At 45.1% G+C, this 22,678-nt stretch overlaps 23 non-coding genes across 23 annotated transcripts; all 23 read right to left on the minus strand.

Annotated features, from left to right (window-relative positions):
• Positions 1–748: 748 nt before the first annotated feature.
• On the minus strand, positions 749–863 carry LOC146773431 (U5 spliceosomal RNA). Its single transcript, XR_014974877.1, has one exon. It is a non-coding gene; the product is annotated as a U5 spliceosomal RNA (small nuclear RNA).
• Positions 864–1,716: 853 nt separating this feature from the next.
• LOC146773432 (U5 spliceosomal RNA) lies at positions 1,717–1,831 on the minus strand. The gene has a single exon (XR_014974878.1). It is a non-coding gene; the product is annotated as a U5 spliceosomal RNA (small nuclear RNA).
• Positions 1,832–2,707: 876 nt separating this feature from the next.
• On the minus strand, positions 2,708–2,822 carry LOC146773433 (U5 spliceosomal RNA). The gene has a single exon (XR_014974559.1). It is a non-coding gene; the product is annotated as a U5 spliceosomal RNA (small nuclear RNA).
• An 889-nt stretch (positions 2,823–3,711) lies between these two features.
• On the minus strand, positions 3,712–3,826 carry LOC146773434 (U5 spliceosomal RNA). The gene has a single exon (XR_014974879.1). It is a non-coding gene; the product is annotated as a U5 spliceosomal RNA (small nuclear RNA).
• An 839-nt stretch (positions 3,827–4,665) lies between these two features.
• Positions 4,666–4,781, minus strand: LOC146773435 (U5 spliceosomal RNA). Its single transcript, XR_014974381.1, has one exon. It is a non-coding gene; the product is annotated as a U5 spliceosomal RNA (small nuclear RNA).
• An 889-nt stretch (positions 4,782–5,670) lies between these two features.
• Positions 5,671–5,785, minus strand: LOC146773436 (U5 spliceosomal RNA). Its single transcript, XR_014974880.1, has one exon. It is a non-coding gene; the product is annotated as a U5 spliceosomal RNA (small nuclear RNA).
• An 876-nt stretch (positions 5,786–6,661) lies between these two features.
• On the minus strand, positions 6,662–6,776 carry LOC146773437 (U5 spliceosomal RNA). The gene has a single exon (XR_014974560.1). It is a non-coding gene; the product is annotated as a U5 spliceosomal RNA (small nuclear RNA).
• Positions 6,777–7,665: 889 nt separating this feature from the next.
• On the minus strand, positions 7,666–7,780 carry LOC146773438 (U5 spliceosomal RNA). The gene has a single exon (XR_014974890.1). It is a non-coding gene; the product is annotated as a U5 spliceosomal RNA (small nuclear RNA).
• Positions 7,781–8,619: 839 nt separating this feature from the next.
• Positions 8,620–8,734, minus strand: LOC146773439 (U5 spliceosomal RNA). Its single transcript, XR_014974898.1, has one exon. It is a non-coding gene; the product is annotated as a U5 spliceosomal RNA (small nuclear RNA).
• An 889-nt stretch (positions 8,735–9,623) lies between these two features.
• On the minus strand, positions 9,624–9,738 carry LOC146773440 (U5 spliceosomal RNA). Its single transcript, XR_014974905.1, has one exon. It is a non-coding gene; the product is annotated as a U5 spliceosomal RNA (small nuclear RNA).
• An 876-nt stretch (positions 9,739–10,614) lies between these two features.
• On the minus strand, positions 10,615–10,729 carry LOC146773441 (U5 spliceosomal RNA). The gene has a single exon (XR_014974561.1). It is a non-coding gene; the product is annotated as a U5 spliceosomal RNA (small nuclear RNA).
• Positions 10,730–11,618: 889 nt separating this feature from the next.
• On the minus strand, positions 11,619–11,733 carry LOC146773442 (U5 spliceosomal RNA). The gene has a single exon (XR_014974906.1). It is a non-coding gene; the product is annotated as a U5 spliceosomal RNA (small nuclear RNA).
• An 839-nt stretch (positions 11,734–12,572) lies between these two features.
• LOC146773443 (U5 spliceosomal RNA) lies at positions 12,573–12,687 on the minus strand. The gene has a single exon (XR_014974907.1). It is a non-coding gene; the product is annotated as a U5 spliceosomal RNA (small nuclear RNA).
• Positions 12,688–13,526: 839 nt separating this feature from the next.
• Positions 13,527–13,642, minus strand: LOC146773444 (U5 spliceosomal RNA). Its single transcript, XR_014974382.1, has one exon. It is a non-coding gene; the product is annotated as a U5 spliceosomal RNA (small nuclear RNA).
• An 889-nt stretch (positions 13,643–14,531) lies between these two features.
• LOC146773445 (U5 spliceosomal RNA) lies at positions 14,532–14,646 on the minus strand. The gene has a single exon (XR_014974908.1). It is a non-coding gene; the product is annotated as a U5 spliceosomal RNA (small nuclear RNA).
• An 852-nt stretch (positions 14,647–15,498) lies between these two features.
• Positions 15,499–15,613, minus strand: LOC146773446 (U5 spliceosomal RNA). Its single transcript, XR_014974909.1, has one exon. It is a non-coding gene; the product is annotated as a U5 spliceosomal RNA (small nuclear RNA).
• Positions 15,614–16,489: 876 nt separating this feature from the next.
• Positions 16,490–16,604, minus strand: LOC146773447 (U5 spliceosomal RNA). Its single transcript, XR_014974562.1, has one exon. It is a non-coding gene; the product is annotated as a U5 spliceosomal RNA (small nuclear RNA).
• Positions 16,605–17,493: 889 nt separating this feature from the next.
• Positions 17,494–17,608, minus strand: LOC146773448 (U5 spliceosomal RNA). The gene has a single exon (XR_014974910.1). It is a non-coding gene; the product is annotated as a U5 spliceosomal RNA (small nuclear RNA).
• Positions 17,609–18,447: 839 nt separating this feature from the next.
• Positions 18,448–18,563, minus strand: LOC146773449 (U5 spliceosomal RNA). The gene has a single exon (XR_014974383.1). It is a non-coding gene; the product is annotated as a U5 spliceosomal RNA (small nuclear RNA).
• Positions 18,564–19,452: 889 nt separating this feature from the next.
• On the minus strand, positions 19,453–19,567 carry LOC146773450 (U5 spliceosomal RNA). Its single transcript, XR_014974911.1, has one exon. It is a non-coding gene; the product is annotated as a U5 spliceosomal RNA (small nuclear RNA).
• An 852-nt stretch (positions 19,568–20,419) lies between these two features.
• On the minus strand, positions 20,420–20,534 carry LOC146773451 (U5 spliceosomal RNA). Its single transcript, XR_014974913.1, has one exon. It is a non-coding gene; the product is annotated as a U5 spliceosomal RNA (small nuclear RNA).
• Positions 20,535–21,410: 876 nt separating this feature from the next.
• Positions 21,411–21,525, minus strand: LOC146773452 (U5 spliceosomal RNA). Its single transcript, XR_014974808.1, has one exon. It is a non-coding gene; the product is annotated as a U5 spliceosomal RNA (small nuclear RNA).
• An 888-nt stretch (positions 21,526–22,413) lies between these two features.
• On the minus strand, positions 22,414–22,528 carry LOC146773453 (U5 spliceosomal RNA). Its single transcript, XR_014974914.1, has one exon. It is a non-coding gene; the product is annotated as a U5 spliceosomal RNA (small nuclear RNA).
• Between the last annotated feature and the right edge of the window lie 150 nt (positions 22,529–22,678).

Genomic DNA, 22,678 nt, shown 5'->3' on the forward strand with positions numbered 1-22,678 from the left:
GTCTCTGCTCAAGGTACAAAAAGGTGGACTGTTCACATGTGTATGTCTGGGAATATGCAAATTTCTTTTGTACTCACCTCAGCTCATTAGGAGTTGTCGGGGCTGCTGGGGAAGGGGAACAGGAAATGTGAATCAGGCTTTTAGTTAAGTGGCACTGTAGGCCTTTTGTCCCCTAGCCATTTTACGCTTTCAACACCATCCCTCCAATCGATATGCTCAGAGCCACCACTGTGCTCTACACATAGCCATGCACCGTATGTGCCTTTTTCACACGTACTTTCATTAAACCTGAATATAGAAGGATATATCTGTCTAGGCTGGAGACACATGAAACAAGTCTGACGTGCCCCTTCAAGTCTACCTGAGAGGAAGCTGACTCAGGATTGGTGACCTCTCAGGGCACCTCTAAACGGACACAAATAACGGGCAAGCCCTATGAAAAGCACAGCATGAGTCTTGGTCCCACCTTTAAAAAGGAGGGTGACCTCTGGGATCTGGCAGCAGGATCTTTGGGAGATAAGAAAATATACTGCCTGCGATCGTGAAGTTTCAAGTCAGTCAAGAAAAGCAATCTCATGCACTGCACAAGCTCTTTCCCATGAGGCACCTCTCCTGCACTCTGTTTATGCAAATGAGCAAGCAGAGAGCTCAGGAATAAAACACCAAACTCATGTCCCCCAAAAAAGCAGCAGACAATTGCTGGATATTCCCCAACTTGTAATGCTTTTCTTTTAAACAAATGATAAACAGCCTCACCTGTGGCAAGGCTTAAAAAAATTGAATAAACTCTTAAATGTTCCTCTCCACGGAAATCTTTAGTAAAAGGCGAAAGATTTTTTCGTTTTGAAGAGAAACCAGAGTAAGTGACAATATAGCTCTCTAGGGTAAGTGGCGGCACATCAAAGACCCTGTCATTGCGAGGGTGAGGACCTGAAAGGTATTTTCAGGCTCTAAGAAAGAGGGCGAGAACCAGGCCGGTGGGCAAAACAGGCCAACATTTCAAAGTCTCTGCTCAAGGTACAAAAAGGTGGACTGTTCACATGTGTATGTCTGGGAATATGCAAATTTCTTTTGTACTCACCTCAGCTCATTAGGAGTTGTCGGGGCTGCTGGGGAAGGGGAACAGGAAATGTGAATCAGGCTTTTAGTTAAGTGGCACTGTAGGCCTTTTGTCCCCTAGCCATTTTACGCTTTCAACACGCTCTACACATAGCCATGCACCGTATGTGCCTTTTTCACACGTACTTTCATTAAACCTGAATATAGAAGGATATATCTGTCTAGGCTGGAGACACGTGAAACAAGTCTGACGTGCCCCTTCAAGTCTACCTGAGAGGAAGCTGACTCAGGATTGGCGACCTCTCAGGGCACCTCTAAACGGACACAAATAACGGGCAAGCCCTATGAAAAGCACAGCATGAGTCTTGGTCCCACCTTTAAAAAGGAGGGTGACCTCTGGGATCTGGCAGCAGGATCTTTGGGAGATAAGAAAATATACTGCCTGCGATCGTGAAGTTTCAAGTCAGTCAAGAAAAGCAATCTCATGCACTGCACAAGCTCTTTCCCATGAGGCACCTCTCCTGCACTCTGTTTATGCAAATGAGCAAGCAGAGAGCTCAGGAATAAAACACCAAACTTATGTCCCCCAAAAAAGCAGCAGACAATTGCTGGATATTCCCCAACTTCTAATGCTTTTCTTTTAAACAAATGATAAACAGCCTCACCTGTGGCAAGGCTTAAAAAAATTGAATAAACTCTTAAATGTTCCTCTCCACGGAAATCTTTAGTAAAAGGCGAAAGATTTTTTCGTTTTGAAGAGAAACCAGAGTAAGTGACAATATAGCTCTCTAGGGTAAGTGGCGGCACATCAAAGACCCTGTCATTGCGAGGGTGAGGACCTGAAAGGTATTTTCAGGCTCTAAGAAAGAGGGCGAGAACCAGGCCGGTGGGCAAAACAGGCCAACATTTCAAAGTCTCTGCTCAAGGTACAAAAAGGTGGACTGTTCACATGTGTATGTCTGGGAATATGCAAATTTCTTTTGTACTCACCTCAGCTCATTAGGAGTTGTCGGGGCTGCTGGGGAAGGGGAACAGGAAATGTGAATCAGGCTTTTAGTTAAGTGGCACTGTAGGCCTTTTGTCCCCTAGCCATTTTACGCTTTCAACACCATCTCTCCAATCGATATGCTCAGAGCCACCACTGTGCTCTACACATAGCCATGCACCGTATGTGCCTTTTTCACACGTACTTTCATTAAACCTGAATATAGAAGGATATATCTGTCTAGGCTGGAGACACATGAAACAAGTCTGACGTGCCCCTTCAAGTCTACCTGAGAGGAAGCTGACTCAGGATTGGTGACCTCTCACGGGCACAAATAAGGGGCAAGCCCTATGAAAAGCACAGCATGAGTCTTGGTCCCACCTTTAAAAAGGAGGGTGACCTCTGGGATCTGGCAGCAGGATCTTTGGGAGATAAGAAAATATACTGCCTGCGATGGTGAAGTTTGAAGTCAGTCAAGAAAAGCAATCTCATGCACTGCACAAGCTCTTTCCCATGAGGCACCTCTCCTGCACTCTGTTTATGCAAATGAGCAAGCAGAGAGCTCAGGAATAAAACACCAAACTCATGTCCCCCAAAAAAGCAGCAGACAATTGCTGGATATTCCCCAACTTCTAATACTTTTCTTTTAAACAAATGATAAACAGCCTCACCTGTGGCAAGGCTTAAAAAAATTGAATAAACTCTTAAATGTTCCTCGCCACGGAAATCTTTAGTAAAAGGCGAAAGATTTTTTCGTTTTGAAGAGAAACCAGAATAAGTGACAATGTAGCTCTCTAGGGTAAGTGGCGCCACATCAAAGACCCTGTCATTGCGAGGGTGAGGACCTGAAAGGTATTTTCAGGCTCTAAGAAAGAGGGCGAGAACCAGGCCGGTGGGCAAAACAGGCCAACATTTCAGAGTCTCTGCTCAAGGTACAAAAAGGTGGACTGTTCACATGTGTATGTCTGGGAATATGCAAATTTCTTTTGTACTCACCTCAGCTCATTAGGAGTTGTCGGGGCTGCTGGGGAAGGGGAACAGGAAATGTGAATCAGGCTTTTAGTTAAGTGGCACTGTAGGCCTTTTGTCCCCTAGCCATTTTACGCTTTCAACACCATCCCTCCAATCGATATGCTCAGAGCCACCACTGTGCTCTACACATAGCCATGCACCGTATGTGCCTTTTTCACACGTACTTTCATTAAACCTGAATATAGAAGGATATATCTGTCTAGGCTGGAGACACGTGAAACAAGTCTGACGTGCCCCTTCAAGTCTACCTGAGAGGAAGCTGACTCAGGATTGGTGACCTCTCAGGGCACCTCTAAACGGACACAAATAACGGGCAAGCCCTATGAAAAGCACAGCATGAGTCTTGGTCCCACCTTTAAAAAGGAGGGTGACCTCTGGGATCTGGCAGCAGGATCTTTGGGAGATAAGAAAATATACTGCCTGCGATCGTGAAGTTTCAAGTCAGTCAAGAAAAGCAATCTCATGCACTGCACAAGCTCTTTCCCATGAGGCACCTCTCCTGCACTCTGTTTATGCAAATGAGCAAGCAGAGAGCTCAGGAATAAAACCCCAAACTCATGTCCCCCAAAAAAGCAGCAGACAATTGCTGGATATTCCCCAACTTGTAATGCTTTTCTTTTAAACAAATGATAAACAGCCTCACCTGTGGCAAGGCTTAAAAAAATTGAATAAACTCTTAAATGTTCCTCTCCACGGAAATCTTTAGTAAAAGGCGAAAGATTTTTTCGTTTTGAAGAGAAACCAGAGTAAGTGACAATATAGCTCTCTAGGGTAAGTGGCGGCACATCAAAGACCCTGTCATTGCGAGGGTGAGGACCTGAAAGGTATTTTCAGGCTCTAAGAAAGAGGGCGAGAACCAGGCCGGTGGGCAAAACAGGCCAACATTTCAAAGTCTCTGCTCAAGGTACAAAAAGGTGGACTGTTCACATGTGTATGTCTGGGAATATGCAAATTTCTTTTGTACTCACCTCAGCTCATTAGGAGTTGTCGGGGCTGCTGGGGAAGGGGAACAGGAAATGTGAATCAGGCTTTTAGTTAAGTGGCACTGTAGGCCTTTTGTCCCCTAGCCATTTTACGCTTTCAACACGCTCTACACATAGCCATGCACCGTATGTGCCTTTTTCACACGTACTTTCATTAAACCTGAATATAGAAGGATATATCTGTCTAGGCTGGAGACACGTGAAACAAGTCTGACGTGCCCCTTCAAGTCTACCTGAGAGGAAGCTGACTCAGGATTGGCGACCTCAACGGGCACCTCTAACGGGCAAGCCCTATGAAAAGCACAGCATGAGTCTTGGTCCCACCTTTAAAAAGGAGGGTGACCTCTGGGATCTGGCAGCAGGATCTTTGGGAGATAAGAAAATATACTGCCTGCGATCGTGAAGTTTCAAGTCAGTCAAGAAAAGCAATCTCATGCACTGCACAAGCTCTTTCCCATGAGGCACCTCTCCTGCACTCTGTTTATGCAAATGAGCAAGCAGAGAGCTCAGGAATAAAACACCAAACTCATGTCCCCCAAAAAAGCAACAGACAATTGCTGGATATTCCCCAACTTGTAATGCTTTTCTTTTAAACAAATGATAAACAGCCTCACCTGTGGCAAAGGTTTAAAAAAATTGAATAAACTCTTAAATGTTCCTCTCCACGGAAATCTTTAGTAAAAGGCGAAAGATTTTTTCGTTTTGAAGAGAAACCAGAGTAAGTGACAATATAGCTCTCTAGGGTAAGTGGCGGCACATCAAAGACCCTGTCATTGCGAGGGTGAGGACCTGAAAGGTATTTTCAGGCTCTAAGAAAGAGGGCGAGAACCAGGCCGGTGGGCAAAACAGGCCAACATTTCAAAGTCTCTGCTCAAGGTACAAAAAGGTGGACTGTTCACATGTGTATGTCTGGGAATATGCAAATTTCTTTTGTACTCACCTCAGCTCATTAGGAGTTGTCGGGGCTGCTGGGGAAGGGGAACAGGAAATGTGAATCAGGCTTTTAGTTAAGTGGCACTGTAGGCCTTTTGTCCCCTAGCCATTTTACGCTTTCAACACCATCCCTCCAATCGATATGCTCAGAGCCACCACTGTGCTCTACACATAGCCATGCACCGTATGTGCCTTTTTCACACGTACTTTCATTAAACCTGAATATAGAAGGATATATCTGTCTAGGCTGGAGACACATGAAACAAGTCTGACGTGCCCCTTCAAGTCTACCTGAGAGGAAGCTGACTCAGGATTGGTGACCTCTCAGGGCACCTCTAAACGGACACAAATAACGGGCAAGCCCTATGAAAAGCACAGCATGAGTCTTGGTCCCACCTTTAAAAAGGAGGGTGACCTCTGGGATCTGGCAGCAGGATCTTTGGGAGATAAGAAAATATACTGCCTGCGATCGTGAAGTTTCAAGTCAGTCAAGAAAAGCAATCTCATGCACTGCACAAGCTCTTTCCCATGAGGCACCTCTCCTGCACTCTGTTTATGCAAATGAGCAAGCAGAGAGCTCAGGAATAAAACACCAAACTCATGTCCCCCAAAAAAGCAGCAGACAATTTCTGGATATTCCCCAACTTGTAATGCTTTTCTTTTAAACAAATGATAAACAGCCTCACCTGTGGCAAGGCTTAAAAAAATTGAATAAACTCTTAAATGTTCCTCTCCACGGAAATCTTTAGTAAAAGGCGAAAGATTTTTTCGTTTTGAAGAGAAACCAGAGTAAGTGACAATATAGCTCTCTAGGGTAAGTGGCGGCACATCAAAGACCCTGTCATTGCGAGGGTGAGGACCTGAAAGGTATTTTCAGGCTCTAAGAAAGAGGGCGAGAACCAGGCCGGTGGGCAAAACAGGCCAACATTTCAAAGTCTCTGCTCAAGGTACAAAAAGGTGGACTGTTCACATGTGTATGTCTGGGAATATGCAAATTTCTTTTGTACTCACCTCAGCTCATTAGGAGTTGTCGGGGCTGCTGGGGAAGGGGAACAGGAAATGTGAATCAGGCTTTTAGTTAAGTGGCACTGTAGGCCTTTTGTCCCCTAGCCATTTTACGCTTTCAACACCATCTCTCCAATCGATATGCTCAGAGCCACCACTGTGCTCTACACATAGCCATGCACCGTATGTGCCTTTTTCACACGTACTTTCATTAAACCTGAATATAGAAGGATATATCTGTCTAGGCTGGAGACACATGAAACAAGTCTGACGTGCCCCTTCAAGTCTACCTGAGAGGAAGCTGACTCAGGATTGGTGACCTCTCACGGGCACAAATAAGGGGCAAGCCCTATGAAAAGCACAGCATGAGTCTTGGTCCCACCTTTAAAAAGGAGGGTGACCTCTGGGATCTGGCAGCAGGATCTTTGGGAGATAAGAAAATATACTGCCTGCGATCGTGAAGTTTGAAGTCAGTCAAGAAAAGCAATCTCATGCACTGCACAAGCTCTTTCCCATGAGGCACCTCTCCTGCACTCTGTTTATGCAAATGAGCAAGCAGAGAGCTCAGGAATAAAACACCAAACTCATGTCCCCCAAAAAAGCAGCAGACAATTGCTGGATATTCCCCAACTTCTAATACTTTTCTTTTAAACAAATGATAAACAGCCTCACCTGTGGCAAGGCTTAAAAAAATTGAATAAACTCTTAAATGTTCCTCGCCACGGAAATCTTTAGTAAAAGGCGAAAGATTTTTTCGTTTTGAAGAGAAACCAGAATAAGTGACAATGTAGCTCTCTAGGGTAAGTGGCGCCACATCAAAGACCCTGTCATTGCGAGGGTGAGGACCTGAAAGGTATTTTCAGGCTCTAAGAAAGAGGGCGGGAACCAGGCCGGTGGGCAAAACAGGCCAACATTTCAGAGTCTCTGCTCAAGGTACAAAAAGGTGGACTGTTCACATGTGTATGTCTGGGAATATGCAAATTTCTTTTGTACTCACCTCAGCTCATTAGGAGTTGTCGGGGCTGCTGGGGAAGGGGAACAGGAAATGTGAATCAGGCTTTTAGTTAAGTGGCACTGTAGGCCTTTTGTCCCCTAGCCATTTTACGCTTTCAACACCATCCCTCCAATCGATATGCTCAGAGCCACCACTGTGCTCTACACATAGCCATGCACCGTATGTGCCTTTTTCACACGTACTTTCATTAAACCTGAATATAGAAGGATATATCTGTCTAGGCTGGAGACACATGAAACAAGTCTGACGTGCCCCTTCAAGTCTACCTGAGAGGAAGCTGACTCAGGATTGGTGACCTCTCAGGGCACCTCTAAACGGACACAAATAACGGGCAAGCCCTATGAAAAGCACAGCATGAGTCTTGGTCCCACCTTTAAAAAGGAGGGTGACCTCTGGGATCTGGCAGCAGGATCTTTGGGAGATAAGAAAATATACTGCCTGCGATCGTGAAGTTTCAAGTCAGTCAAGAAAAGCAATCTCATGCACTGCACAAGCTCTTTCCCATGAGGCACCTCTCCTGCACTCTGTTTATGCAAATGAGCAAGCAGAGAGCTCAGGAATAAAACCCCAAACTCATGTCCCCCAAAAAAGCAGCAGACAATTGCTGGATATTCCCCAACTTGTAATGCTTTTCTTTTAAACAAATGATAAACAGCCTCACCTGTGGCAAGGCTTAAAAAAATTGAATAAACTCTTAAATGTTCCTCTCCACGGAAATCTTTAGTAAAAGGCGAAAGATTTTTTCGTTTTGAAGAGAAACCAGAGTAAGTGACAATATAGCTCTCTAGGGTAAGTGGCGGCACATCAAAGACCCTGTCATTGCGAGGGTGAGGACCTGAAAGGTATTTTCAGGCTCTAAGAAAGAGGGCGAGAACCAGGCCGGTGGGCAAAACAGGCCAACATTTCAAAGTCTCTGCTCAAGGTACAAAAAGGTGGACTGTTCACATGTGTATGTCTGGGAATATGCAAATTTCTTTTGTACTCACCTCAGCTCATTAGGAGTTGTCGGGGCTGCTGGGGAAGGGGAACAGGAAATGTGAATCAGGCTTTTAGTTAAGTGGCACTGTAGGCCTTTTGTCCCCTAGCCATTTTACGCTTTCAACACGCTCTACACATAGCCATGCACCGTATGTGCCTTTTTCACACGTACTTTCATTAAACCTGAATATAGAAGGATATATCTGTCTAGGCTGGAGACACGTGAAACAAGTCTGACGTGCCCCTTCAAGTCTACCTGAGAGGAAGCTGACTCAGGATTGGCGACCTCAACGGGCACAAATAACGGGCAAGCCCTATGAAAAGCACAGCATGAGTCTTGGTCCCACCTTTAAAAAGGAGGGTGACCTCTGGGATCTGGCAGCAGGATCTTTGGGAGATAAGAAAATATACTGCCTGCGATCGTGAAGTTTCAAGTCAGTCAAGAAAAGCAATCTCATGCACTGCACAAGCTCTTTCCCATGAGGCACCTCTCCTGCACTCTGTTTATGCAAATGAGCAAGCAGAGAGCTCAGGAATAAAACACCAAACTCATGTCCCCCAAAAAAGCAGCAGACAATTGCTGGATATTCCCCAACTTGTAATGCTTTTCTTTTAAACAAATGATAAACAGCCTCACCTGTGGCAAGGCTTAAAAAAATTGAATAAACTCTTAAATGTTCCTCTCCACGGAAATCTTTAGTAAAAGGCGAAAGATTTTTTCGTTTTGAAGAGAAACCAGAGTAAGTGACAATATAGCTCTCTAGGGTAAGTGGCGGCACATCAAAGACCCTGTCATTGCGAGGGTGAGGACCTGAAAGGTATTTTCAGGCTCTAAGAAAGAGGGCGAGAACCAGGCCGGTGGGCAAAACAGGCCAACATTTCAAAGTCTCTGCTCAAGGTACAAAAAGGTGGACTGTTCACATGTGTATGTCTGGGAATATGCAAATTTCTTTTGTACTCACCTCAGCTCATTAGGAGTTGTCGGGGCTGCTGGGGAAGGGGAACAGGAAATGTGAATCAGGCTTTTAGTTAAGTGGCACTGTAGGCCTTTTGTCCCCTAGCCATTTTACGCTTTCAACACCATCCCTCCAATCGATATGCTCAGAGCCACCACTGTGCTCTACACATAGCCATGCACCGTATGTGCCTTTTTCACACGTACTTTCATTAAACCTGAATATAGAAGGATATATCTGTCTAGGCTGGAGACACATGAAACAAGTCTGACGTGCCCCTTCAAGTCTACCTGAGAGGAAGCTGACTCAGGATTGGTGACCTCTCAGGGCACCTCTAAACGGACACAAATAACGGGCAAGCCCTATGAAAAGCACAGCATGAGTCTTGGTCCCACCTTTAAAAAGGAGGGTGACCTCTGGGATCTGGCAGCAGGATCTTTGGGAGATAAGAAAATATACTGCCTGCGATCGTGAAGTTTCAAGTCAGTCAAGAAAAGCAATCTCATGCACTGCACAAGCTCTTTCCCATGAGGCACCTCTCCTGCACTCTGTTTATGCAAATGAGCAAGCAGAGAGCTCAGGAATAAAACACCAAACTCATGTCCCCCAAAAAAGCAGCAGACAATTTCTGGATATTCCCCAACTTGTAATGCTTTTCTTTTAAACAAATGATAAACAGCCTCACCTGTGGCAAGGCTTAAAAAAATTGAATAAACTCTTAAATGTTCCTCTCCACGGAAATCTTTAGTAAAAGGCGAAAGATTTTTTCGTTTTGAAGAGAAACCAGAGTAAGTGACAATATAGCTCTCTAGGGTAAGTGGCGGCACATCAAAGACCCTGTCATTGCGAGGGTGAGGACCTGAAAGGTATTTTCAGGCTCTAAGAAAGAGGGCGAGAACCAGGCCGGTGGGCAAAACAGGCCAACATTTCAAAGTCTCTGCTCAAGGTACAAAAAGGTGGACTGTTCACATGTGTATGTCTGGGAATATGCAAATTTCTTTTGTACTCACCTCAGCTCATTAGGAGTTGTCGGGGCTGCTGGGGAAGGGGAACAGGAAATGTGAATCAGGCTTTTAGTTAAGTGGCACTGTAGGCCTTTTGTCCCCTAGCCATTTTACGCTTTCAACACCATCTCTCCAATCGATATGCTCAGAGCCACCACTGTGCTCTACACATAGCCATGCACCGTATGTGCCTTTTTCACACGTACTTTCATTAAACCTGAATATAGAAGGATATATCTGTCTAGGCTGGAGACACATGAAACAAGTCTGACGTGCCCCTTCAAGTCTACCTGAGAGGAAGCTGACTCAGGATTGGTGACCTCTCACGGGCACAAATAAGGGGCAAGCCCTATGAAAAGCACAGCATGAGTCTTGGTCCCACCTTTAAAAAGGAGGGTGACCTCTGGGATCTGGCAGCAGGATCTTTGGGAGATAAGAAAATATACTGCCTGCGATCGTGAAGTTTGAAGTCAGTCAAGAAAAGCAATCTCATGCACTGCACAAGCTCTTTCCCATGAGGCACCTCTCCTGCACTCTGTTTATGCAAATGAGCAAGCAGAGAGCTCAGGAATAAAACACCAAACTCATGTCCCCCAAAAAAGCAGCAGACAATTGCTGGATATTCCCCAACTTCTAATACTTTTCTTTTAAACAAATGATAAACAGCCTCACCTGTGGCAAGGCTTAAAAAAATTGAATAAACTCTTAAATGTTCCTCGCCACGGAAATCTTTAGTAAAAGGCGAAAGATTTTTTCGTTTTGAAGAGAAACCAGAATAAGTGACAATGTAGCTCTCTAGGGTAAGTGGCGCCACATCAAAGACCCTGTCATTGCGAGGGTGAGGACCTGAAAGGTATTTTCAGGCTCTAAGAAAGAGGGCGAGAACCAGGCCGGTGGGCAAAACAGGCCAACATTTCAGAGTCTCTGCTCAAGGTACAAAAAGGTGGACTGTTCACATGTGTATGTCTGGGAATATGCAAATTTCTTTTGTACTCACCTCAGCTCATTAGGAGTTGTCGGGGCTGCTGGGGAAGGGGAACAGGAAATGTGAATCAGGCTTTTAGTTAAGTGGCACTGTAGGCCTTTTGTCCCCTAGCCATTTTACGCTTTCAACACCATCCCTCCAATCGATATGCTCAGAGCCACCACTGTGCTCTACACATAGCCATGCACCGTATGTGCCTTTTTCACACGTACTTTCATTAAACCTGAATATAGAAGGATATATCTGTCTAGGCTGGAGACACATGAAACAAGTCTGACGTGCCCCTTCAAGTCTACCTGAGAGGAAGCTGACTCAGGATTGGTGACCTCTCAGGGCACCTCTAAACGGACACAAATAACGGGCAAGCCCTATGAAAAGCACAGCATGAGTCTTGGTCCCACCTTTAAAAAGGAGGGTGACCTCTGGGATCTGGCAGCAGGATCTTTGGGAGATAAGAAAATATACTGCCTGCGATCGTGAAGTTTCAAGTCAGTCAAGAAAAGCAATCTCATGCACTGCACAAGCTCTTTCCCATGAGGCACCTCTCCTGCACTCTGTTTATGCAAATGAGCAAGCAGAGAGCTCAGGAATAAAACCCCAAACTCATGTCCCCCAAAAAAGCAGCAGACAATTGCTGGATATTCCCCAACTTGTAATGCTTTTCTTTTAAACAAATGATAAACAGCCTCACCTGTGGCAAGGCTTAAAAAAATTGAATAAACTCTTAAATGTTCCTCTCCACGGAAATCTTTAGTAAAAGGCGAAAGATTTTTTCGTTTTGAAGAGAAACCAGAGTAAGTGACAATATAGCTCTCTAGGGTAAGTGGCGGCACATCAAAGACCCTGTCATTGCGAGGGTGAGGACCTGAAAGGTATTTTCAGGCTCTAAGAAAGAGGGCGAGAACCAGGCCGGTGGGCAAAACAGGCCAACATTTCAAAGTCTCTGCTCAAGGTACAAAAAGGTGGACTGTTCACATGTGTATGTCTGGGAATATGCAAATTTCTTTTGTACTCACCTCAGCTCATTAGGAGTTGTCGGGGCTGCTGGGGAAGGGGAACAGGAAATGTGAATCAGGCTTTTAGTTAAGTGGCACTGTAGGCCTTTTGTCCCCTAGCCATTTTACGCTTTCAACACGCTCTACACATAGCCATGCACCGTATGTGCCTTTTTCACACGTACTTTCATTAAACCTGAATATAGAAGGATATATCTGTCTAGGCTGGAGACACGTGAAACAAGTCTGACGTGCCCCTTCAAGTCTACCTGAGAGGAAGCTGACTCAGGATTGGCGACCTCAACGGGCACAAATAACGGGCAAGCCCTATGAAAAGCACAGCATGAGTCTTGGTCCCACCTTTAAAAAGGAGGGTGACCTCTGGGATCTGGCAGCAGGATCTTTGGGAGATAAGAAAATATACTGCCTGCGATCGTGAAGTTTCAAGTCAGTCAAGAAAAGCAATCTCATGCACTGCACAAGCTCTTTCCCATGAGGCACCTCTCCTGCACTCTGTTTATGCAAATGAGCAAGCAGAGAGCTCAGGAATAAAACACCAAACTCATGTCCCCCAAAAAAGCAGCAGACAATTGCTGGATATTCCCCAACTTGTAATGCTTTTCTTTTAAACAAATGATAAACAGCCTCACCTGTGGCAAGGCTTAAAAAAATTGAATAAACTCTTAAATGTTCCTCTCCACGGAAATCTTTAGTAAAAGGCGAAAGATTTTTTCGTTTTGAAGAGAAACCAGAGTAAGTGACAATATAGCTCTCTAGGGTAAGTGGCGGCACATCAAAGACCCTGTCATTGCGAGGGTGAGGACCTGAAAGGTATTTTCAGGCTCTAAGAAAGAGGGCGAGAACCAGGCCGGTGGGCAAAACAGGCCAACATTTCAAAGTCTCTGCTCAAGGTACAAAAAGGTGGACTGTTCACATGTGTATGTCTGGGAATATGCAAATTTCTTTTGTACTCACCTCAGCTCATTAGGAGTTGTCGGGGCTGCTGGGGAAGGGGAACAGGAAATGTGAATCAGGCTTTTAGTTAAGTGGCACTGTAGGCCTTTTGTCCCCTAGCCATTTTACGCTTTCAACACGCTCTACACATAGCCATGCACCGTATGTGCCTTTTTCACACGTACTTTCATTAAACCTGAATATAGAAGGATATATCTGTCTAGGCTGGAGACACGTGAAACAAGTCTGACGTGCCCCTTCAAGTCTACCTGAGAGGAAGCTGACTCAGGATTGGCGACCTCAACGGGCACCTCTAACGGGCAAGCCCTATGAAAAGCACAGCATGAGTCTTGGTCCCACCTTTAAAAAGGAGGGTGACCTCTGGGATCTGGCAGCAGGATCTTTGGGAGATAAGAAAATATACTGCCTGCGATCGTGAAGTTTCAAGTCAGTCAAGAAAAGCAATCTCATGCACTGCACAAGCTCTTTCCCATGAGGCACCTCTCCTGCACTCTGTTTATGCAAATGAGCAAGCAGAGAGCTCAGGAATAAAACACCAAACTCATGTCCCCCAAAAAAGCAACAGACAATTGCTGGATATTCCCCAACTTGTAATGCTTTTCTTTTAAACAAATGATAAACAGCCTCACCTGTGGCAAAGGTTTAAAAAAATTGAATAAACTCTTAAATGTTCCTCTCCACGGAAATCTTTAGTAAAAGGCGAAAGATTTTTTCGTTTTGAAGAGAAACCAGAGTAAGTGACAATATAGCTCTCTAGGGTAAGTGGCGGCACATCAAAGACCCTGTCATTGCGAGGGTGAGGACCTGAAAGGTATTTTCAGGCTCTAAGAAAGAGGGCGAGAACCAGGCCGGTGGGCAAAACAGGCCAACATTTCAAAGTCTCTGCTCAAGGTACAAAAAGGTGGACTGTTCACATGTGTATGTCTGGGAATATGCAAATTTCTTTTGTACTCACCTCAGCTCATTAGGAGTTGTCGGGGCTGCTGGGGAAGGGGAACAGGAAATGTGAATCAGGCTTTTAGTTAAGTGGCACTGTAGGCCTTTTGTCCCCTAGCCATTTTACGCTTTCAACACCATCCCTCCAATCGATATGCTCAGAGCCACCACTGTGCTCTACACATAGCCATGCACCGTATGTGCCTTTTTCACACGTACTTTCATTAAACCTGAATATAGAAGGATATATCTGTCTAGGCTGGAGACACATGAAACAAGTCTGACGTGCCCCTTCAAGTCTACCTGAGAGGAAGCTGACTCAGGATTGGTGACCTCTCAGGGCACCTCTAAACGGACACAAATAACGGGCAAGCCCTATGAAAAGCACAGCATGAGTCTTGGTCCCACCTTTAAAAAGGAGGGTGACCTCTGGGATCTGGCAGCAGGATCTTTGGGAGATAAGAAAATATACTGCCTGCGATCGTGAAGTTTCAAGTCAGTCAAGAAAAGCAATCTCATGCACTGCACAAGCTCTTTCCCATGAGGCACCTCTCCTGCACTCTGTTTATGCAAATGAGCAAGCAGAGAGCTCAGGAATAAAACACCAAACTCATGTCCCCCAAAAAAGCAGCAGACAATTGCTGGATATTCCCCAACTTGTAATGCTTTTCTTTTAAACAAATGATAAACAGCCTCACCTGTGGCAAGGCTTAAAAAAATTGAATAAACTCTTAAATGTTCCTCTCCACGGAAATCTTTAGTAAAAGGCGAAAGATTTTTTCGTTTTGAAGAGAAACCAGAGTAAGTGACAATATAGCTCTCTAGGGTAAGTGGCGGCACATCAAAGACCCTGTCATTGCGAGGGTGAGGACCTGAAAGGTATTTTCAGGCTCTAAGAAAGAGGGCGAGAACCAGGCCGGTGGGCAAAACAGGCCAACATTTCAAAGTCTCTGCTCAAGGTACAAAAAGGTGGACTGTTCACATGTGTATGTCTGGGAATATGCAAATTTCTTTTGTACTCACCTCAGCTCATTAGGAGTTGTCGGGGCTGCTGGGGAAGGGGAACAGGAAATGTGAATCAGGCTTTTAGTTAAGTGGCACTGTAGGCCTTTTGTCCCCTAGCCATTTTACGCTTTCAACACGCTCTACACATAGCCATGCACCGTATGTGCCTTTTTCACACGTACTTTCATTAAACCTGAATATAGAAGGATATATCTGTCTAGGCTGGAGACACGTGAAACAAGTCTGACGTGCCCCTTCAAGTCTACCTGAGAGGAAGCTGACTCAGGATTGGCGACCTCTCAGGGCACCTCTAACGGGCACAAATAACGGGCAAGCCCTATGAAAAGCACAGCATGAGTCTTGGTCCCACCTTTAAAAAGGAGGGTGACCTCTGGGATCTGGCAGCAGGATCTTTGGGAGATAAGAAAATATACTGCCTGCGATCGTGAAGTTTCAAGTCAGTCAAGAAAAGCAATCTCATGCACTGCACAAGCTCTTTCCCATGAGGCACCTCTCCTGCACTCTGTTTATGCAAATGAGCAAGCAGAGAGCTCAGGAATAAAACACCAAACTCATGTCCCTCAAAAAAGCAGCAGACAATTGCTGGATATTCCCCAACTTGTAATGCTTTTCTTTTAAACAAATGATAAACAGCCTCACCTGTGGCAAGGCTTAAAAAAATTGAATAAACTCTTAAATGTTCCTCTCCACGGAAATCTTTAGTAAAAGGCGAAAGATTTTTTCGTTTTGAAGAGAAACCAGAGTAAGTGACAATATAGCTCTCTAGGGTAAGTGGCGGCACATCAAAGACCCTGTCATTGCGAGGGTGAGGACCTGAAAGGTATTTTCAGGCTCTAAGAAAGAGGGCGAGAACCAGGCCGGTGGGCAAAACAGGCCAACATTTCAAAGTCTCTGCTCAAGGTACAAAAAGGTGGACTGTTCACATGTGTATGTCTGGGAATATGCAAATTTCTTTTGTACTCACCTCAGCTCATTAGGAGTTGTCGGGGCTGCTGGGGAAGGGGAACAGGAAATGTGAATCAGGCTTTTAGTTAAGTGGCACTGTAGGCCTTTTGTCCCCTAGCCATTTTACGCTTTCAACACCATCTCTCCAATCGATATGCTCAGAGCCACCACTGTGCTCTACACATAGCCATGCACCGTATGTGCCTTTTTCACACGTACTTTCATTAAACCTGAATATAGAAGGATATATCTGTCTAGGCTGGAGACACATGAAACAAGTCTGACGTGCCCCTTCAAGTCTACCTGAGAGGAAGCTGACTCAGGATTGGTGACCTCTCACGGGCACAAATAAGGGGCAAGCCCTATGAAAAGCACAGCATGAGTCTTGGTCCCACCTTTAAAAAGGAGGGTGACCTCTGGGATCTGGCAGCAGGATCTTTGGGAGATAAGAAAATATACTGCCTGCGATGGTGAAGTTTGAAGTCAGTCAAGAAAAGCAATCTCATGCACTGCACAAGCTCTTTCCCATGAGGCACCTCTCCTGCACTCTGTTTATGCAAATGAGCAAGCAGAGAGCTCAGGAATAAAACACCAAACTCATGTCCCCCAAAAAAGCAGCAGACAATTGCTGGATATTCCCCAACTTCTAATACTTTTCTTTTAAACAAATGATAAACAGCCTCACCTGTGGCAAGGCTTAAAAAAATTGAATAAACTCTTAAATGTTCCTCGCCACGGAAATCTTTAGTAAAAGGCGAAAGATTTTTTCGTTTTGAAGAGAAACCAGAATAAGTGACAATGTAGCTCTCTAGGGTAAGTGGCGCCACATCAAAGACCCTGTCATTGCGAGGGTGAGGACCTGAAAGGTATTTTCAGGCTCTAAGAAAGAGGGCGAGAACCAGGCCGGTGGGCAAAACAGGCCAACATTTCAGAGTCTCTGCTCAAGGTACAAAAAGGTGGACTGTTCACATGTGTATGTCTGGGAATATGCAAATTTCTTTTGTACTCACCTCAGCTCATTAGGAGTTGTCGGGGCTGCTGGGGAAGGGGAACAGGAAATGTGAATCAGGCTTTTAGTTAAGTGGCACTGTAGGCCTTTTGTCCCCTAGCCATTTTACGCTTTCAACACCATCCCTCCAATCGATATGCTCAGAGCCACCACTGTGCTCTACACATAGCCATGCACCGTATGTGCCTTTTTCACACGTACTTTCATTAAACCTGAATATAGAAGGATATATCTGTCTAGGCTGGAGACACGTGAAACAAGTCTGACGTGCCCCTTCAAGTCTACCTGAGAGGAAGCTGACTCAGGATTGGTGACCTCTCAGGGCACCTCTAAACGGACACAAATAACGGGCAAGCCCTATGAAAAGCACAGCATGAGTCTTGGTCCCACCTTTAAAAAGGAGGGTGACCTCTGGGATCTGGCAGCAGGATCTTTGGGAGATAAGAAAATATACTGCCTGCGATCGTGAAGTTTCAAGTCAGTCAAGAAAAGCAATCTCATGCACTGCACAAGCTCTTTCCCATGAGGCACCTCTCCTGCACTCTGTTTATGCAAATGAGCAAGCAGAGAGCTCAGGAATAAAACCCCAAACTCATGTCCCCCAAAAAAGCAGCAGACAATTGCTGGATATTCCCCAACTTGTAATGCTTTTCTTTTAAACAAATGATAAACAGCCTCACCTGTGGCAAGGCTTAAAAAAATTGAATAAACTCTTAAATGTTCCTCTCCACGGAAATCTTTAGTAAAAGGCGAAAGATTTTTTCGTTTTGAAGAGAAACCAGAGTAAGTGACAATATAGCTCTCTAGGGTAAGTGGCGGCACATCAAAGACCCTGTCATTGCGAGGGTGAGGACCTGAAAGGTATTTTCAGGCTCTAAGAAAGAGGGCGAGAACCAGGCCGGTGGGCAAAACAGGCCAACATTTCAAAGTCTCTGCTCAAGGTACAAAAAGGTGGACTGTTCACATGTGTATGTCTGGGAATATGCAAATTTCTTTTGTACTCACCTCAGCTCATTAGGAGTTGTCGGGGCTGCTGGGGAAGGGGAACAGGAAATGTGAATCAGGCTTTTAGTTAAGTGGCACTGTAGGCCTTTTGTCCCCTAGCCATTTTACGCTTTCAACACGCTCTACACATAGCCATGCACCGTATGTGCCTTTTTCACACGTACTTTCATTAAACCTGAATATAGAAGGATATATCTGTCTAGGCTGGAGACACGTGAAACAAGTCTGACGTGCCCCTTCAAGTCTACCTGAGAGGAAGCTGACTCAGGATTGGCGACCTCAACGGGCACCTCTAACGGGCAAGCCCTATGAAAAGCACAGCATGAGTCTTGGTCCCACCTTTAAAAAGGAGGGTGACCTCTGGGATCTGGCAGCAGGATCTTTGGGAGATAAGAAAATATACTGCCTGCGATCGTGAAGTTTCAAGTCAGTCAAGAAAAGCAATCTCATGCACTGCACAAGCTCTTTCCCATGAGGCACCTCTCCTGCACTCTGTTTATGCAAATGAGCAAGCAGAGAGCTCAGGAATAAAACACCAAACTCATGTCCCCCAAAAAAGCAACAGACAATTGCTGGATATTCCCCAACTTGTAATGCTTTTCTTTTAAACAAATGATAAACAGCCTCACCTGTGGCAAAGGTTTAAAAAAATTGAATAAACTCTTAAATGTTCCTCTCCACGGAAATCTTTAGTAAAAGGCGAAAGATTTTTTCGTTTTGAAGAGAAACCAGAGTAAGTGACAATATAGCTCTCTAGGGTAAGTGGCGGCACATCAAAGACCCTGTCATTGCGAGGGTGAGGACCTGAAAGGTATTTTCAGGCTCTAAGAAAGAGGGCGAGAACCAGGCCGGTGGGCAAAACAGGCCAACATTTCAAAGTCTCTGCTCAAGGTACAAAAAGGTGGACTGTTCACATGTGTATGTCTGGGAATATGCAAATTTCTTTTGTACTCACCTCAGCTCATTAGGAGTTGTCGGGGCTGCTGGGGAAGGGGAACAGGAAATGTGAATCAGGCTTTTAGTTAAGTGGCACTGTAGGCCTTTTGTCCCCTAGCCATTTTACGCTTTCAACACCATCCCTCCAATCGATATGCTCAGAGCCACCACTGTGCTCTACACATAGCCATGCACCGTATGTGCCTTTTTCACACGTACTTTCATTAAACCTGAATATAGAAGGATATATCTGTCTAGGCTGGAGACACATGAAACAAGTCTGACGTGCCCCTTCAAGTCTACCTGAGAGGAAGCTGACTCAGGATTGGTGACCTCTCAGGGCACCTCTAAACGGACACAAATAACGGGCAAGCCCTATGAAAAGCACAGCATGAGTCTTGGTCCCACCTTTAAAAAGGAGGGTGACCTCTGGGATCTGGCAGCAGGATCTTTGGGAGATAAGAAAATATACTGCCTGCGATCGTGAAGTTTCAAGTCAGTCAAGAAAAGCAATCTCATGCACTGCACAAGCTCTTTCCCATGAGGCACCTCTCCTGCACTCTGTTTATGCAAATGAGCAAGCAGAGAGCTCAGGAATAAAACACCAAACTCATGTCCCCCAAAAAAGCAGCAGACAATTTCTGGATATTCCCCAACTTGTAATGCTTTTCTTTTAAACAAATGATAAACAGCCTCACCTGTGGCAAGGCTTAAAAAAATTGAATAAACTCTTAAATGTTCCTCTCCACGGAAATCTTTAGTAAAAGGCGAAAGATTTTTTCGTTTTGAAGAGAAACCAGAGTAAGTGACAATATAGCTCTCTAGGGTAAGTGGCGGCACATCAAAGACCCTGTCATTGCGAGGGTGAGGACCTGAAAGGTATTTTCAGGCTCTAAGAAAGAGGGCGAGAACCAGGCCGGTGGGCAAAACAGGCCAACATTTCAAAGTCTCTGCTCAAGGTACAAAAAGGTGGACTGTTCACATGTGTATGTCTGGGAATATGCAAATTTCTTTTGTACTCACCTCAGCTCATTAGGAGTTGTCGGGGCTGCTGGGGAAGGGGAACAGGAAATGTGAATCAGGCTTTTAGTTAAGTGGCACTGTAGGCCTTTTGTCCCCTAGCCATTTTACGCTTTCAACACGCTCTACACATAGCCATGCACCGTATGTGCCTTTTTCACACGTACTTTCATTAAACCTGAATATAGAAGGATATATCTGTCTAGGCTGGAGACACGTGAAACAAGTCTGACGTGCCCCTTCAAGTCTACCTGAGAGAAAGCTGACTCAGGATTGGCGACCTCTCAGGGCACCTCTAACGGGCACAAATAACGGGCAAGCCCTATGAAAAGCACAGCATGAGTCTTGGTCCCACCTTTAAAAAGGAGGGTGACCTCTGGGATCTGGCAGCAGGATCTTTGGGAGATAAGAAAATATACTGCCTGCGATCGTGAAGTTTCAAGTCAGTCAAGAAAAGCAATCTCATGCACTGCACAAGCTCTTTCCCATGAGGCACCTCTCCTGCACTCTGTTTATGCAAATGAGCAAGCAGAGAGCTCAGGAATAAAACACCAAACTCATGTCCCTCAAAAAAGCAGCAGACAATTGCTGGATATTCCCCAACTTGTAATGCTTTTCTTTTAAACAAATGATAAACAGCCTCACCTGTGGCAAGGCTTAAAAAAATTGAATAAACTCTTAAATGTTCCTCTCCACGGAAATCTTTAGTAAAAGGCGAAAGATTTTTTCGTTTTGAAGAGAAACCAGAGTAAGTGACAATATAGCTCTCTAGGGTAAGTGGCGGCACATCAAAGACCCTGTCATTGCGAGGGTGAGGACCTGAAAGGTATTTTCAGGCTCTAAGAAAGAGGGCGAGAACCAGGCCGGTGGGCAAAACAGGCCAACATTTCAAAGTCTCTGCTCAAGGTACAAAAAGGTGGACTGTTCACATGTGTATGTCTGGGAATATGCAAATTTCTTTTGTACTCACCTCAGCTCATTAGGAGTTGTCGGGGCTGCTGGGGAAGGGGAACAGGAAATGTGAATCAGGCTTTTAGTTAAGTGGCACTGTAGGCCTTTTGTCCCCTAGCCATTTTACGCTTTCAACACCATCTCTCCAATCGATATGCTCAGAGCCACCACTGTGCTCTACACATAGCCATGCACCGTATGTGCCTTTTTCACACGTACTTTCATTAAACCTGAATATAGAAGGATATATCTGTCTAGGCTGGAGACACATGAAACAAGTCTGACGTGCCCCTTCAAGTCTACCTGAGAGGAAGCTGACTCAGGATTGGTGACCTCTCACGGGCACAAATAAGGGGCAAGCCCTATGAAAAGCACAGCATGAGTCTTGGTCCCACCTTTAAAAAGGAGGGTGACCTCTGGGATCTGGCAGCAGGATCTTTGGGAGATAAGAAAATATACTGCCTGCGATCGTGAAGTTTGAAGTCAGTCAAGAAAAGCAATCTCATGCACTGCACAAGCTCTTTCCCATGAGGCACCTCTCCTGCACTCTGTTTATGCAAATGAGCAAGCAGAGAGCTCAGGAATAAAACACCAAACTCATGTCCCCCAAAAAAGCAGCAGACAATTGCTGGATATTCCCCAACTTCTAATACTTTTCTTTTAAACAAATGATAAACAGCCTCACCTGTGGCAAGGCTTAAAAAAATTGAATAAACTCTTAAATGTTCCTCGCCACGGAAATGTTTAGTAAAAGGCGAAAGATTTTTTCGTTTTGAAGAGAAACCAGAATAAGTGACAATATAGCTCTCTAGGGTAAGTGGCGCCACATCAAAGACCCTGTCATTGCGAGGGTGAGGACCTGAAAGGTATTTTCAGGCTCTAAGAAAGAGGGCGAGAACCAGGCCGGTGGGCAAAACAGGCCAACATTTCAGAGTCTCTGCTCAAGGTACAAAAAGGTGGACTGTTCACATGTGTATGTCTGGGAATATGCAAATTTCTTTTGTACTCACCTCAGCTCATTAGGAGTTGTCGGGGCTGCTGGGGAAGGGGAACAGGAAATGTGAATCAGGCTTTTAGTTAAGTGGCACTGTAGGCCTTTTGTCCCCTAGCCATTTTACGCTTTCAACACCATCCCTCCAATCGATATGCTCAGAGCCACCACTGTGCTCTACACATAGCCATGCACCGTATGTGCCTTTTTCACACGTACTTTCATTAAACCTGAATATAGAAGCATATATCTGTCTAGGCTGGAGACACGTGGAACAAGTCTGACGTGCCCCTTCAAGTCTACCTGAGAGGAAGCTGACTCAGGATTGGCGACCTCTCAGGGCACCTCTAACGGGCACAAATAACGGGCAAGCCCTATGAAAAGCACAGCATGAGTCTTGGTCCCACCTTTAAAAAGGAGGGTGACCTCTGGGATCTGGCAGCAGGATCTTTGGGAGATAAGAAAATATACTGCCTGCGATCGTGAAGTTTCAAGTCAGTCAAGAAAAGCAATCTCATGCACTGCACAAGCTCTTTCCCATGAGGCACCTCTCCTGCACTCTGTTTATGCAAATGAGCAAGCAGAGAGCTCAGGAATAAAACACCAAACTCATGTCCCCCAAAAAAGCAGCAGACAATTGCTGGATATTCCCCAACTTGTAATGCTTTTCTTTTAAACAAATGATAAACAGCCTCACCTGTGGCAAGGCTTAAAAAAATTGAATAAACTCTTAAATGTTCCTCTCCACGGAAATCTTTAGTAAAAGGCGAAAGATTTTTTCGTTTTGAAGAGAAACCAGAGTAAGTGACAATATAGCTCTCTAGGGTAAGTGGCGGCACATCAAAGACCCTGTCATTGCGAGGGTGAGGACCTGAAAGGTATTTTCAGGCTCTAAGAAAGAGGGCGAGAACCAGGCCGGTGGGCAAAACAGGCCAACATTTCAAAGTCTCTGCT

The sequence above is a fragment of the Triturus cristatus genome, chromosome 12 (genome assembly GCF_964204655.1).
Source record: "Triturus cristatus chromosome 12, aTriCri1.1, whole genome shotgun sequence".
Lineage (NCBI taxonomy): Eukaryota > Metazoa > Chordata > Amphibia > Caudata > Salamandridae > Triturus > Triturus cristatus.